Consider the following 15,990-nt stretch of genomic DNA (forward strand, 5'->3'; position numbering starts at 1 on the left):
CAACTGTTTGACAACGGGAGCTCGATCATTGGTGACGCCTACTACACCAGAGCCTACCTGATCAAACAAAAAACTACGCGCGCACGTGGTTCCTACTGATAGGTACATGTTCGTGTAGCCAGAAAAGATAGCACTAAATTGGTCTTTTTCGTAATTACAAAAAACTTTGTATGCAACTCGTTGCAAAACTCGATTTTTTCAGCACTCGTCGTATTTATCCAACTCGGCAAGCCTCGTTGGATAAATGTACGACTCGTGCTGAAAAAATCATCATTTTGCAACTTGTTGCATAAATAACTATTATTAGTAAAACAAGAAAGAACTAGACAGTGCAGTGATTAGTCGACCCAATGGTTATTCGGCCTATTGACCTATTAGCCTAATAGCCATTCGACCAAATGAGCTTCAGCCGAATGGCCTGACACCAAAAACATATTAGGGTAGTTCGTCAACTGTTGATCAGATTGTATTGCAATTTTAGTTTTCTATTGCTTTTCCGTCGTACTCAAAAAAAAAAATACTGAATATCTTTATTCAGGCATTTAGTATCATTCCCTTTGAATTTTAAATCCCTTTAATTCCATTTTTCAAAAAATTATTTGATAGATTTACTCCGGTGGTTGAAATTCTAAATTAAGTGCTTCAAATTTGACAGATTTTATGCAAGTTTGGAAAAGGTTCTGGAGGATTTCCGGGAGTTTTGTTTTTTTTTTACAGGGAGCTTTCAAGTGAGTTCCAGGGAAGTTTTAGTGCATGGTTTCCTAATCTTTGTTTCGCGATCTCCCAACTGCTTGCGAGTGCCAAGGTTGGGAAGCGATGATTTAGTGGTTCTGCAATGAGTTTCTGTATGCCTTGGGTTTGGATTACAGTTTGGGAGTATTCTCCGGGGACTTCAACATGCTTTCATGAATACCTTAAGGTTGTTTTTCTCTTTTTATTCGTGAATTTGAGGTTAAGTTCTTTGCAATTTTTGAGAAGGTTTCAAGACATTTAACCCTTCTAAGATATTACGCAATGTGGAGCGGATCTGGTATGACGATGTGCCTGTCTGGGACAAATTGACCGTAACATCCTCTTAGAGTTAAATACGTTCAAAACATTTCAGGGGTTCCTGAGGCGGTTTAGGAGAATTCAATTGGACTTCAAGGCATTTCATATGGCTGCGGGGAGTTTTAGGGCAAGCTTTGGGGGATTTCAGGGGGTTTTAGGGATGTTTCAGGGGCATTACAAGACATTCTAGGGGGTTTCAATGTGTTTTAGGAATTTTCATAGGGTTTACATGTCTTCAAGGGTATTTCAAGGGGTTTCATAGTGGTTGGTACGACGGCAAATGTGAACAGTTGAAGAACGAGACCCAAGCAACACACTTGGACATTAATAAGTTCCTGTAATTTGTATGCAACTATATTGAAAGTTATGCCATTTGAATCGTCTTATTAACGACTAAATTGCAACCACAAAAGCGCAAGAGGGGGAGCCAATATAAAACATCCATTCGTGATATAAACGGTTTTAATACGCAATCGAATTATAACCAAGATGCAACTTATAGTCGACATAAAAAATGGTGACCGATTCGACAGCTAGTCAGCTAGTCACCACATTCGTCACTGCCAGTTATTATGCATCAACAGTTTCGTTCATGTGAATAACAAATTGTGTGCATAGATTTGAAAAGTCCCAAAAAAAATGACCACGTGGTTTATGGACAGCCCCTTATTGGCCTCAAGGACCCCCGTTGGATAGACGCATCCCTGTTTACTTACGACAACATCTGTGGGGGAGAGAGGAAAAACAACCTAATTTTGGGTAACTAATCAATTTGATATACTCATTTTAGGCTAAAATCGATCCAAAATAAGGTAGTTTGAATTTTCCGTGAAGGACATAAATAACCAAAAATAACCAAAAATACTTGAACGTGTACTTCCCATTTACGTCGAGAAGAGGCTGTCCATTTATTGCATACCGAAAGTTCCACGTTTTTTGTAAAAAAATGTAAACCCATTGTATTTTTTTTCTGTGGGAAACTCCTAATATTTTTATACGTTACGCTAGATTTCTCAGAACCCCATATATTCAAATCTTCCCAGTGGTAGGTACCAGTCGTTCAGTACTGCGAAAATGAGGCAGAATTTTTTTTATTGGGTTAATATTATACTTCCAATCAGATTTTTTTTTCTATTTTACCACTTTAATTTTATGAAATGTGGAATATATCTTTTTGTTTTATTTATTAATGACACTTTACACTAAAAAGTACATTCGTGTCAGCAAGGTTGCAACCATTCATTTGCAAAGATTTACATTCATTTGCTATTATCTCAGTTCAGAAGCATGCTATCGAAAAACAATGTATGGATGAATTTAACCTTGTAATTTTATCTGAAAGTTTGCCAAATCACATTGGGGTCGCAAACGTTTATCAAAGTCGTGAGCGGGCTGTGAAGGCAACTCTCCACGCGGTGAATGTAAATTACATTTACGCACGAGATTCACATCACTTGTCAAGCTTTCTACGGGATGGTTTGTTACAAGAAGGGCGCGTCAAATCCATTGCAACTGTTGGGATAGAAGAACCCATCTACAAGGATGTTATAGTACACGCTAAGAAATCCGTTCCGGAAATCGTCCACAATCAATCACGATTTCTGGAACAATCGGAATTTTTGTTTACGGATATACACCATGAATTAAGATCACAAGTTCCAGAACTCTGTTCCATAACATAGACGTAACGCCTGCTACTTCCCATAAATGTAGGAACTTAATTCACGGCAAGCGGAATTGTGTTCACGGGAACAGAAACTTAATTCACGGAACTAGAAACATAGTTCATGGTCTGTAATTATGTTCTACACGTAGGAATAAAAGTCACAGAAACGTGAAGTTGGATGTGGTATTCAGGCAGCTAGAAGTTTGTTCACGATTGCACTCTGACACTTATGGTTTTAATTATGAAAACCAGAAAATACGATTTTTCAGATGGCGAATTTCACTACACTCAATTTAATTCTGAACATGCTAAACTTACGTTTATCGTAGCCAACCCCATCCAGCAGCCTCCCGAAGAGGACTAAAATCAGCAATAATTCTCTCTTGACCGTGCGAAGTACGCCGGTTAGAACTTTGGAAGCACCAGCAAGTTATCTGCTCCCAACAATAAAATGTCATCACATATTTTCACTTCACTAGCATTCGGTGGCAAAGTATCACAAAAAACAGTTCAAAAATCAATCAAACCGTCAGACACCAGACAGAGATTCGCGGCACTTGTTTTGATATCGGCGAGTGCGTGCGTTACAAATAATGACAGCGCGCGTGAACGGTGTTCTCGTTATGGGAAATATAATCCCGATTCTGATTTTTAATCTTATTGATAACGTGATTTGAGGTCTCGTTTTTTTGGATGCGTTACTAAATGAACAAACGAAATGAGAAGGCGTGAACTGTGTTCTTGAGTTTGTGCTGTCTCCGTTCAAAAGCTGATTATTTGTATCGCGTTTGTGGGAACAAAATCACGATTATGATCTGACCCTCAGTTCCGCCATTCGTGATTTATTGTTCCGGAATATCGGAACGGACTTTTTTGCGTGTATCTTCTCACCTCACTTCGGCTGGCAATCCACTCCGCCGTACAGTTACAACTTCAATGATGCCCTGATGCTCCCTCCCGACCCCATATAGTCATATAGTTACATAGTTATATAGTTATACAGTTATAAAATCATATAGTTTTATAGTTATAGTCATATAGTTATATATTTTTATAGTAGTATAATTATGTAGTATAATTCAATATGATGAAATATAATGATGCAATGTTAAGCAAACAATAAATAATAATGAAATATAATGTATATAATGTATCATATGTATATGTATATGTATATAATGTATATAATGATGCACCCTCCCAACCCCATATAGTTATATATTCCATGTTTCAGTTCATTATAATTATGTATAATATTCTGATAAGATATGATCAATCAACTAAAATAAATGAAATAAAATGTAATGATGTAAAATGTAGCAAAATGAGATATGGTATCAATTTGTGGATAAATTGAATGAATATTATTCGCTGTCGAGTCCTTTCGTGATCTGGATGATAGGATGGAACATAATTATACAGTAATAATCGGTTAACGCGATAACTTATATATTATATTATTATATATTATGATCAACCCTCTAGTGATCTGTTGTATTTTGTACATCACCATGTGAACAAATCTCGCCTTTTGTTCTCAGCATTAGCGCGGTGCTGGCGGTGTTGACCAACCACTCGAATTACGGACGATAAATAATGTACTATAATGTATCGACGAACAATATGAGGCAGTAAAAGATAATTGTTTGAAAATAATGAATTTAGTTTTCTGGATTTCGCATACACTCATTGCACAATTATGGGTCACTCAAGGAACAATCATTTCATAATATGAATCGTTTTTCATACAAAAATAACACTTTCATTATTTTTATTTTATATTCTCTTCATTGAAACTCTTTTTTATTGTTTTATATAAAAATCTGCTTGTAAAATTCACTTAAGGCGGTGAAAATTACAGAAATGTTGGTGAATAATGAAAACCACAATTATGGGTCAAAATTGGCTGTGTAACAGTTATGGGTCAATTTGTTGCCTATTATGGGTCACTCAAGAGGAATCGGCTGAACAATAATGTTTTGTCTATTTTTTCAATGAATGGTCACTTATTCTAGATAGATCAACTATTGTAGAATTTAAAACTGGTCTCAAACCTCTTAACGAAGCGTGTTTTCACGATTTGGAATCAATTTTTCAAAATTGGGACAAAATCTCCAACACAACCACTGATAAACGCCTAAAAGTATGCAATACCCATGTCCGCAGAACTGTCAATATTATGCTGCACAAAAAGTGACCCATAATTGTGTGATTTTCGGTGTTCCTTGTCACAATAATGAGTCATTAAAATTTTGCCTGAAATAAGCTTTAATTAGCTGCAGTCACATGATTTTTTACATTTAGAACGTAAATTATACTTTTGTTCTGGTGACGATACCATTTCGCACTTGAAAATCACTAAAGCTCGCCTTTGCTGAGCTTACGAAATCAGCGCACGCACTTTCTGATGTTCACAATCGAAGCGTTACTTTGACAGATGGTTTTATGCCGAACAAAAAATTACTGAAAATATGTATGTTTCGACGTATAAGCCCGTGTGCGATACGTATAGCGACACAAAACAAATCAACTCATCAACGAAAAATGATAATGGCTGACAAAAGCTTGTAATTAATAAGTATATATCTATTAAAGTGGAAAGTGACTAATAATTGTGTGTGACCCATAATTGTGCAATGAGTGTACCACTGGATGAAGATCTAAAAGTGTGGCGGGCTTGTTAGTGATGCGCAACCTGCGAAATGGAGTGAATCTTACATAATGTGGTTCAACACGTCTGATATTAAAATCTGCAGCACTCGTTAAGCTTCTGCTGGATAATTTTTTAGAATTAGTAGCTCGTCCAATCCTTTACCACTGTTGGAGTTGAAAAATCCATCTACAAGGATGTTCTACAGTCTTCTCTGTTTACGCTGGCTGGAAACCTCTCTACCGTCCGGCTGTAACTTCACCTGATGTTCCATCCCAACCCCATATAGATATAATTATATAAATTATCATGATGAAATAGTTTTATATAAGTATAGTATATAATAACGATTTAAAATGTAATGACCTTTTTTATAGCGATAATAATTAAGGCATGCATTTGTAGATATTTGAGTATATTTTGTTGAAGTGTTTTTTATGACCTAGATTATGCGGAGAACGTCATTATAGTGTCAATGTGAATTTATCCTACTACTGAATGGAGGCCCAAAAGGGGATGTGGTGGAATCGTAAACACACACTTACGTTAAATAAGGAAACTCCGTTCAACATGATCCAACAATATGAATAATATAATTCACATCCCTTATAAAGCTTGCTACAGGATGATTTGTCTCGATGAGGGCGCAACCATTCCATTGCAACTGTTGGGATAGAAGGATCCGTCTACAATGATGTTATAGTATCTTTTCACCTCACTCCGGCACCCTCCCAATTCCATATATTATATACAACCAGTAGTATAGTGCGTTGTAATGAAATATCATATTTAAATATGGTCTAATCAATGTAGGAAATAAATGAATAATTAATTATAATGTAGTGTAATTTGGTGTAGTGATACAGGAAAATTTCCCATTTGAAGATAATGAGTAAATGAGTAATATCACTGATGAGCCGTTTTACGATCTAGATGATTGGATTATGGCAATGCAATTAGGAAACAAAATAATAATAATAAAATGAATTTCTTACCTTAGCTTTAACCGATTATTTTGTTTTCCGCTCCATATACTTTCTTACCATCCCCCCTGCGTTGAAAATGGATTTTACCCCTCTAGTAATTAAGATAAGCCCTTACTGAAACCACTATGTACTAAATTGATTCATTTTTTTTTTTAAATTTTCTTCAAACCCACCTCGTCAGAACCCACGCTCATTCACTGTCTCTTTCTTGATCCACCATTGAGTTCTCCAAATTTTATCTCACGAAACCTAATGCAAGCCTATCCGTATCCAGCTTTTTACACTACGATGAGGGGTGATTCATTTTTGACAGATGCTGCCGACAGCCCATACAGCATCAAAGCAGCCAAAAATTTCAGTTCAATGCTCTCAAGCTGTCAAAAATTTTCACCTTGAACTTTCGCAAAGCTGTTTATTTGAATATATTTAACATTAAATGGAATTATAAAATTATTTCTTTTTAGGCTGTGATCGTGTTCCATCTAGGTGTAACAAACAATCACGAGTGAACATTGAGCAACTGGTATAATGGTTGTAAATGTTTCAAAACATTTCCTTCATCAGTTCCGGAGCCGTTATGGATCAAGCTCGGTTCGGAGTTCATAATTTTCGGAGTTTCAACCCATAAAATCGATAGCAGTATGCAAGCCATCCACTTTACGGATTGATTTCAATATTCTTGATAAAATAGTGGTTATTCATTCCGATCTTAGTTGGATTTCTGTGGTAGTCCTTCATCAAGTGCTTCCTGATGGAAATTCTAAAAATGGTCACTAATTAGCTCCTCCCGTTGTACCCCAACTTCACATAAGGGCTCGTCCATAAACTTAATGAGCCGGCAGTGGTGGTTCTGACATAGGTTCTGGTTAAAGTTTTCTATTCATGCAAATTTCGGCAATATGATGGTATGGACAAACGTGTACAAAGGGAAAAGGGCCCCCGCCCCCAGTCAGAGATGACCAAAAATGACCTCTGTCTGAGATGGCACATTCGCCAGACCTTATTGACTAATGAAATTAAATTTATTGGCATATTTCCCAACTTTTGGAATAAAAGATTAAAATTGTCCTTAAGGGGTGCTATCATGGAACTCAATGACGAAAAGACTTGAACGGGGTTTTCACTGCGATAAGAGGTAGAATTGATCGGTTTTCAATATCAATCCCCAATGTCCCAAGATCCTCTGACATTACTGAACCGTTAGATTGAGTTATTTCCTTCCTGAAAAGAAAAAAAAATGCATTAAAGATTCCAAATACCTAACACTAAAACCGAAAAACTGTTGCATTTCTTACTACAATAACAACTGTTACAACGGTAACGTTGCTATGTGAAAACTTTTGACAATTCGAGAGCAGTGAACTGAAATTTTCAGCTACTGTGATGCTGCAAGGGCTGTCGGCAGCATCTGTCAAAAATGAATCACCCCTCATCGTAGCGTAAAAAGCTGGATACGTGAGAACAAAGATGTTTACAAAGTTCTTACAGATAGATTAACACGGGAAATCTGAACTACCACACAGTAATTTGGATTGGTCAATTCACCTGTATTCGTCAAAGGTCCCCTCTCTCCTCGCCTGTTTTTAATCACCTTTTCCCTCCTTTTCGCCAACCGACTACTTTCAAACTTCCGCTATAGAAACTCTTTACTACTTTCTCCGTTTTTCTCCCACTGGAATAATCACCTCACCGCCGAATGAACACCACCAGCTGCGAGGAATAAATGCACCATTTGACTTGACTCACTTGTTCTCTTTCATTCGTTTTCCCACCGTCACCACCACCAGTTTAGCCATTCGCATTCTTCTCTCCCATCCTATCGTACATCACTCATTCATATATGTCGTATCAGGGATAATGTCGATAAATTTATGAAGAAAAGGTTACATTTTATTTGTACATGATTTCGTTTTTTTTTTTGAAACGTTTTGGTTTTTTATAGTGCATTTTATATTTTTCATGATCAAAAAAAAACATTTTGCCGCACATTTTGGAACTTCTATCTCTCCTGTCAAAATTGTTCATTATGTTCTGAATAAGTTCCAGGTGCAACATGTTTATAACAATCAGAATCAATATTTTGGTTGATTTGGTTTGTAAACGGTTGTAAGTGAGATTCGTTGAAACAATCAGATTATACTTCAGTTACAAATTGGTTTCGCAAGTTTCGACTAATGATGACGTTTGTTTTCATTTTGCTAGTTGTTATAAAACTGTTACACCTCAGTTTGGCATCAACAACAGGATTTTAATAGGTTTTATTTTTGTTTGTTTCATGAAAACTCAGTTGCAACATGTTTGTAACGATGATCATTTCCATTTTAGTTGCAGGTGCTACTTGGGGAAGAATGCAGCATGGGCGAGAATGCTGCAACACCGTACGAGAGCGAATGAAGCACGTTACAAACAGGCGCGGAACAGGCAGAACTCAGTCTTCCGGATGAAGAAGCGCCAGCAGGAAGAACGAGATCGCGAAGCGATGGAAGAGCTGTACCGCGCTAAGGACACACGAAAGTTCTACGAGAAGCTGAATCGCTCGCGCAAAGGCTTTGTGCCACAAGCCGACATGTGCCGAGATAATCACGGGAATATTCTCACGAGCGAGCGTGATGTGGTCGAGAGGTGGTGGCAGCATTACGATGAGCACCTCAATGGCGACGTTGAAAGTTGCAACTTGCAAGTACCGAAAGTGGCGTGGTAACAGATCTTGGAGTATGTGCACAGGACGAAAGACTTCCGGCCCCTGACCTCCAAGAGATTGAGGAGGAGGTTGGCCGGTTGAAAAACAACAAAGCCGCTGGAGCAGATCAACTACCAAGCGAGCTTCTAAAATACGGTGGAGAAGCACTGGTGAGAGCACTACTCTGGGTCATTACCAAGATTTGGGAGGAGGAAGTATTACCGGAGGAATGGATGGAAGGTATCGTGTGTCCCATCTATAAAAAGGGCGACAAGTTGGATCGCGGGAACTACCGCGCGATCACACTACTGAGCGCTGCCTACAAGATAGGGTATCGCGCCACTTGGGTGGTGGCTTCTATATTCGTCTGTTTGCCACTATAACTCAGTCAATTTTGAACCAATTGACTTGAAATGTTGTACACGGGTAGATACTATACATATCTCACCGCATTCCAAAAATTGTGTCAATTGGTTCAAATTTGACTGAGTTATAGCGGAAAACAGACGAAAATAGAAGCCACCGCCCAAGTGGCGCGATTCCATACTCTCTCAAATTTTATGCCGCCTTCTATCACCGATTGCAAGAGAGTTCGTGGGGCAATATCAGGCTGGATTCATGGGTTAACGTGCTACAACGGACCAGATGTTCGCCATCCGCCAGGTGTTGCAGAAATGCCGCGAATACAACGTGCCCACACATCACTTGTTCATCGATTTAAAATCAGCGTATGATACAATCGATCGAGAACAGCTATGGCAGATTATGCACGAATACGGATTCCCGGATAAACTGATACGATTGATCAAGGCGACGATGGATCGAGTGATGTGCGTAGTTCGAGTATCAGGGACACTCTCGAGTCTCTTCGAATCTCGCAGAGGGTTACGCAAGGTGATGGTCTTTCGTGCTTGCTGTTCAACATTGCTTTAGAGGGTGTAATAAGGAGAGCGGGAATAAACACGAGTGGGACGATTTTCACGAAGTCCGTTTAGCTGCTTGGTTTCGCCGATAATATTGATATTATTGCTAGTAAATTTGAGACGATGGCGGAAACGTGAAGAGTGAAGCCAGACGAATCGGATTAGTCATTAATGTGTCAAAGACAAAGTACATGATGGCAAAGGGCTCCAGGGAGGAATCAGCGCGCCCGCCACCTCGAATTTATATCGACGGTGATAAAATCGAGGCGGTTGAAGAATTCGTGTACTTGGGCTCACTGGTAACCGCCGACAACGACACCAGCAGAGAAATTCAGAGGCGCATTGTGGCAGGAAATCGTCAGAACTCTACGATTGAATAAAGTTCGCCGTAACACGAAGTTAACTATCTACAAAACGCTGAGTAGACCGGTCGTCCTCTATGGGCACAAAACATGGACCCTACGTGCAGAGGACCAACGCGCCCTTGGAGTTTTCGGATGGAAGGTGTTGCGTACCATCTACGGTGGAGTGCAGATGGAAGACTGGACTTGGAGAAGGCGAATGTGCCACGAGCTGCATCAGCTGCTGAGAGAACCAACCATCGTCCACATCGCGAAAATCGGGAGGCTACGGTGGGCGGGTCACGTCATCAGGATTTTGGATAGCAACCCGACTACAATGGTTTTCGAGAGTCATCCGACCGGTACAAGAAGACGTGGAGCGCAGCGAGCTAGGTGGGTCGACCAAGTAGAGGACGATCTGCGGACCCGACGCAGAGTGCGGACGGCTACTATGCACAGCAGAGGCCACCGCGGCCTTAGCCTGATCGGTAAGATAAGTAAGATTTTTGGTCTAGAGGAGCTAATTTATTTTTGTATGAGATACAGATTTTTCACCCAAATTTTGTATGGGATATAAATTTTTGAAAAAAGTGATACAGATTTTTCAGAAAGTCATATGGCATCCCTGGTGACAGTGTGGTCCAAACAGGATCGTCCGGTACGTAATCCTGCTTACTGCCGCCGGAGAGATGCGTCAATCTTCTCCTGAATCTGGTTAAGAAGCACTTTGCAGGGGACTTTGAGAACGATACACTGCAGCATGATATCCCGCCAATTATTGCATACAATCAGGTCACTCTTTTTGGGCACCTTCGCTATGACGCCTTGCATCCAGTCGACCGGAAATGACGTAGTTTCCCATATGTTGTAAAATAATTGATGCAGTAGTTGTGCAGATACTACGGGGTCAGCTTTGAGCATCTCGGCTGATATGCGATCGACCCCTGGGGCCTGTTCGATTTCATGCTACGGATGGCTGTTTCAGGGGTCTCCAGTTAGCTTAGTGGGTAAGGCTATGGATCGCCAATCCGGAGACGGCGGGTTCAATTCCCGTTCCAGTCGATGAATTTTTTTCGACTCCCTGGGCATAGTGTATCATTGTACTTGCCTCACAATATGCAAATTCATGCAATGGCAGGCAAAGGAAGCCCTTCAATTAATAACTGTGGAAGTGCTTAAGGAACACTAAGTTGAAGTGAAGCAGGCCAAGTCCCAGTGGGGACGTATAGCCATAAAGAAGAAGAAGAATGGCTGTTTCTATCTCCTGCAATAATGGAGCTTCGGTGTTAAAACAGGTAATGCGACGAACCCTTGGCGGATGAGGTGTTGGTGGTGTGGCCGATAAAATTTCCAAAGTGCTCGAACCAGCGTTTCAGCTGGCCAGCCGGGTCGATCAATAGCTGGCCAGATGTGTCTTTCACGGGCATCCTAGCATTCATCTTAGTTCCACTAAGGCGACGTGAGACATCGTAGAGGAGACGAATGTTGCCGGTGTTTGCGGCATTCTCGCCTTCGTCGGCTAGGGAGTCCGTCAACGCTATTTTGTTCCACCTACATGAGTGCTACACTTCCATCTCGAGAGATTAATAACGCTTACGGTCTACGGCTTTGGCTCCTCGTGTTTTCGCTCGCTCTACCATGGCTTTGGCGTTCCTTCGCTCCTCAATCTCCAGGTATCATCTGTAATCTTCTGCTTTCTCCGTGCGTGGCTCAACCAAATTATTCTCGTCGGTGGCGATGAAGGCGTTCTTGATGGCTCTCCATTGATTTTACGCTTAAAGCTTTCGAAATACCCGCAACACACTTCTCCAGCTCCTCGATGAAGGATCTTTTCACCGCAGCGTTTTCCGGTCGGCGTATATTGAACGAGCGCCCGATTTCCTCCACCTGTCGATGGAACCTCCCAATGCGCAGCCGGATCTCGCCGATTATAGGAGATGGTAATCGGAACCAATGTCAGAGCTAAGTTTGTTCCGCACATCAAGAAGGCTCCATCTCCATTTCCGGCTGAAGCAGATGCGGTCGATTTGATTTTCCGTGACTCTATCACGGCAAACCCGTGTCACTTTGTGCACTGGTCGATGCGGAAAGAGCGACCTCCCAATCACCATGTCATTGTTGCCACAAAACTCTGCAAACAGCTCACCATTCTCGCTCATTTCTCCGAAACCATGGCGTCCCATGACGTGCTCATAGTCCGAGTTGTCGGAACCAACCTTCGCGTTGAAGTCGCCCATGACGATCTTGATCAAGGATGGAAGAAAATCACTTCTAACGAAAAATGATGCACCATACGAACAATCAAAGATAGCCGTTGCTCTTGGGGGCCGTCCATATACCACGTGGACAACTTGGAGGGGGGAGGGGGTTCGAGAAAAGTCCACGCTTGTCCACGGAGAGGGGGGTGGGGGTTAGGCAAAAGTCCACGTGGACAATCATGATTTAAAAATGAAACAATTATCATCAAGGAAACAAATCATGTAGTATAATTGATACAGTTCTTTTCTAGATTTTTTTGATTTCATTATCAAAGATTATTCTGAAATTTCGAAATTGAGCGTAGACCATAACAGCGCAGACAAACAGACGTCTCACTCTACCCACTTCCCATCGTTTCCCATTTTGACGGACTATTCAAATATTCTGTAGTTCGCAAATCTCTCGCTCATGGCGCTCGCATCGTTTTTGCGTCTGTTGGACGTTTGCTCACTACCGCCATCTACTCAGTGGGTTTGCAAAATATAGCGTAAATAGCATTGGGCAATTATACCTTTGTGACGAAGATTTCAATCGCACTTTGTTCCGAATACGTCTGTTTGTCTGTGATAACAGTGTTGTAGTATCTTTAAATATTCTGGTTCAATTTCTCTTTGAATTACTTGAAGTTTCACATCAATTTTCAAAACTATTTCGAAGTTTTAAAATATCTGTATAAATGTTCGAATTTTTCTAACTGCAAATTTACCTCAATGTTGTCTTTTAATTTGCTCAAACATGAAACATGTGTTTATAAAACATTGAAGACTTAATCCTTGCACTATAATACAATTTCTGAACTTCAAATTTTGTGTATGCAAAGAAAACCAAAAAATATTTCAGAAGTTTTTAGAATGCTCCACATTAACATCATCTCTACAAGAAGCTTAAATTGAAGAACGTTCAGAACAAAAAAAAAAACAATGTTGATAATTTGTATTGCAAAAGCTTTAGAATTAGTGTATTTATTGCATTATGAATTAAATTTACAAAATTGTTTCCAAAAAAAAATCCAATAAAAAAAACTTAAAAATTTTTTTTAAAAAATATTGGATTTTTTTTCTGAAGTCCACGTGGACAATTGGGGAGGGGGGTAGGGGTCAAAGCAAAGTCCACGCTTGTCCACGAGGAGGGGGGAGGGGGTCGAAAACCGCAATTTTTCTGTCCACGTGATATATGGACGGCCCCTTGCGGTAGCATGATGCGACACCCTCGCGCTGGCGCTGTGCTCGTATCACAGAGCAATCAAACATCTGATGCACGCTTAATCGCGGGATCTACCGTTATCGGTTCATGTTACAAGTCGCGATAAACTTTATTCATCACTATTATGGCTAGTTTTGCATTCCGAAACCAAAATTCATGATCTGGAATATTACATTCATATGCAGATCGTCAAGCTTCAGCAATAAGAAAGCATAAAAAGTGATCGAAAATCGACATTTATCATTTCGACTGCATGATAACGATCGCATCGCGGCCGCACATGCCGAGCGATTCATTAATTCGCGGAGCATGGTTATGAATGCTTGACGACAAAATTCTATCGTTGTTGCTATGATCGCGCGATGCCTCCCAACCGCGACACATTTGGGATCCTATCATGATCACTAGATTTCCATCCTTGATCTTGATATCACCTTTTGGAATGCTATCCACGACAGCATTCGGTTGACTGTAAACGTTCTCTTTGTCTTGCAATTCGGCAACATCGGTTGGCGCGTAACATTGGATCATGATAAATTTTCAAACCCGTGATCTGAATCTGGCTTCAATTATCCTCTCATTGATAGGTTACCATTCATGAGCGCAGCGTGGGCGTGACCACTGAGCAGGAAACCAATTCTACGGTGGCGGAGAACGTGTTCACCTCGTAGGCCAGAGTATAGCACCTATTCACCGTGGTCGGGCTGCCACCTTAGGTATAGCTTCCGGAAGTGGAGAATTTCATACTCAGGCGTTGGATGCCAGAACAAACACTGTTTGAGCTGCACCTCCTTGGTCAGACGCTCGGGTCGTACCTCCTCAATCTAGCTGAAGTCGAAAGGACAACAGAGCTCAGGCCGAACTACCAGCTAAGAACACAAGTCTTAGCTGGCGGTCGCTTGAACCGTGGAAGCATGAGGTAGGAACTTGTAAGGACCAGAGCTTTGTTGGACGCTCTCCTTATCGACTCACCGTTTTGTAGCCCTGTCACAAATAGGTGAAATATAATTACCGACATTTTATACGCTTAATTCAAATAAAGACATGAATTTATAAAAAAAAAACCTACACCACCTATGGTCTGTTCAGCACCACAAGGAAAAACCTAATTCACACGCAATGCTGATCTAATATTGATATTTTTGCGCTATGTGAATAAACGGTAAACGCCCCGGCTGATCCCAGAGCACGGTGGCCACACGGGGCCCGAACATAATAGAATAAAAAGCGGAATTCGAATAGAGAAAAGAGAGATGTACCAGAAAAATACGCATTTCAATTCCATTTCCATTTCAAACGATGACAAGCGAAAGTCTGCGGTGTTGGCTGCTATTCCACGGTGTGCACGGGGGGTTTTGAAGTGCGATAAGCTATCAGGAATGGAAATTGTATTTCAATGTGTGTTCGATTAGAGGTTTCTCTGATGGGGTTTCACGGGACTTCAACCCAATTAGAACATAACCTGCTCTCAGCCCTGATTGTGTTTGATATTTTCTAGTGATAGTTGAAGGCCTCTGATGTTTGTTAGAGTTCTACAACATTGGATTATTATTCGAATTCAAGCTTACCGCTAATGCCACTTTAGAGAATTGTACTCACTAACTCAGCAATGGAAATCCCCTCTATTTCAATAGGGTATTTTCCACCAAACGTAGCAGTGGGATGAGTAACGAAAGAACTGACAATGTGGCATTCCGCAAACTGATTCTGGTTCCGGAGCGTGTAGGAATACATTATTGATGAGCCGTTTAGAGCTTGAGAACAACCCTAACCGTGCCGCCAGAGAGCACCAGCTTGCCACGTCGAAAAGGAATAGGGATAATGAAGTGGAAAGTGCTAGGTTGAAAAACGGAAATCGTTGTGGGCGTGTGTGACATCTGTTGGCGGGAATATCGATCCGGACATCGGGTTATGCTATGTTTATTAGAGCTGAGAACCGTCCAAGATACAAATCTAGTTCAATTATATTGACGATTAAGTAAATTTTAATAATATATCTTCAAATTTGTGGCTGATTGACTGCAACATTGTTTTTTTCCTCTCATTTCTTAAAAAAAAAAACATATCTAACTTAATTCCCTGAACTAGTTTCACCGGTGCAGTCATCTACCCTCAGTGGAGTGTGAAAAGACCTCTAACGTCACCTCTTTCATCCAACCACCCGAATGACCTCCAGGAAAAGCGACAGCAATTTGCATTCATCGAAAGGGACATGCAGACCGACAACACTCT

The 15,990-nt window shown here is 40.5% G+C and overlaps 1 protein-coding gene across 1 annotated transcript in view; it reads right to left on the minus strand.

Moving 5' to 3' along the window:
• LOC109403065 (tyrosine-protein kinase Dnt) overlaps positions 1-15,990 on the minus strand; it is a 305,015-nt gene that overhangs the window by 159,380 nt on the left and 129,645 nt on the right. The window lies entirely within an intron of this gene.

Source organism: Aedes albopictus, chromosome 2 (genome assembly GCF_035046485.1).
Source record: "Aedes albopictus strain Foshan chromosome 2, AalbF5, whole genome shotgun sequence".
NCBI lineage: Eukaryota > Metazoa > Arthropoda > Insecta > Diptera > Culicidae > Aedes > Aedes albopictus.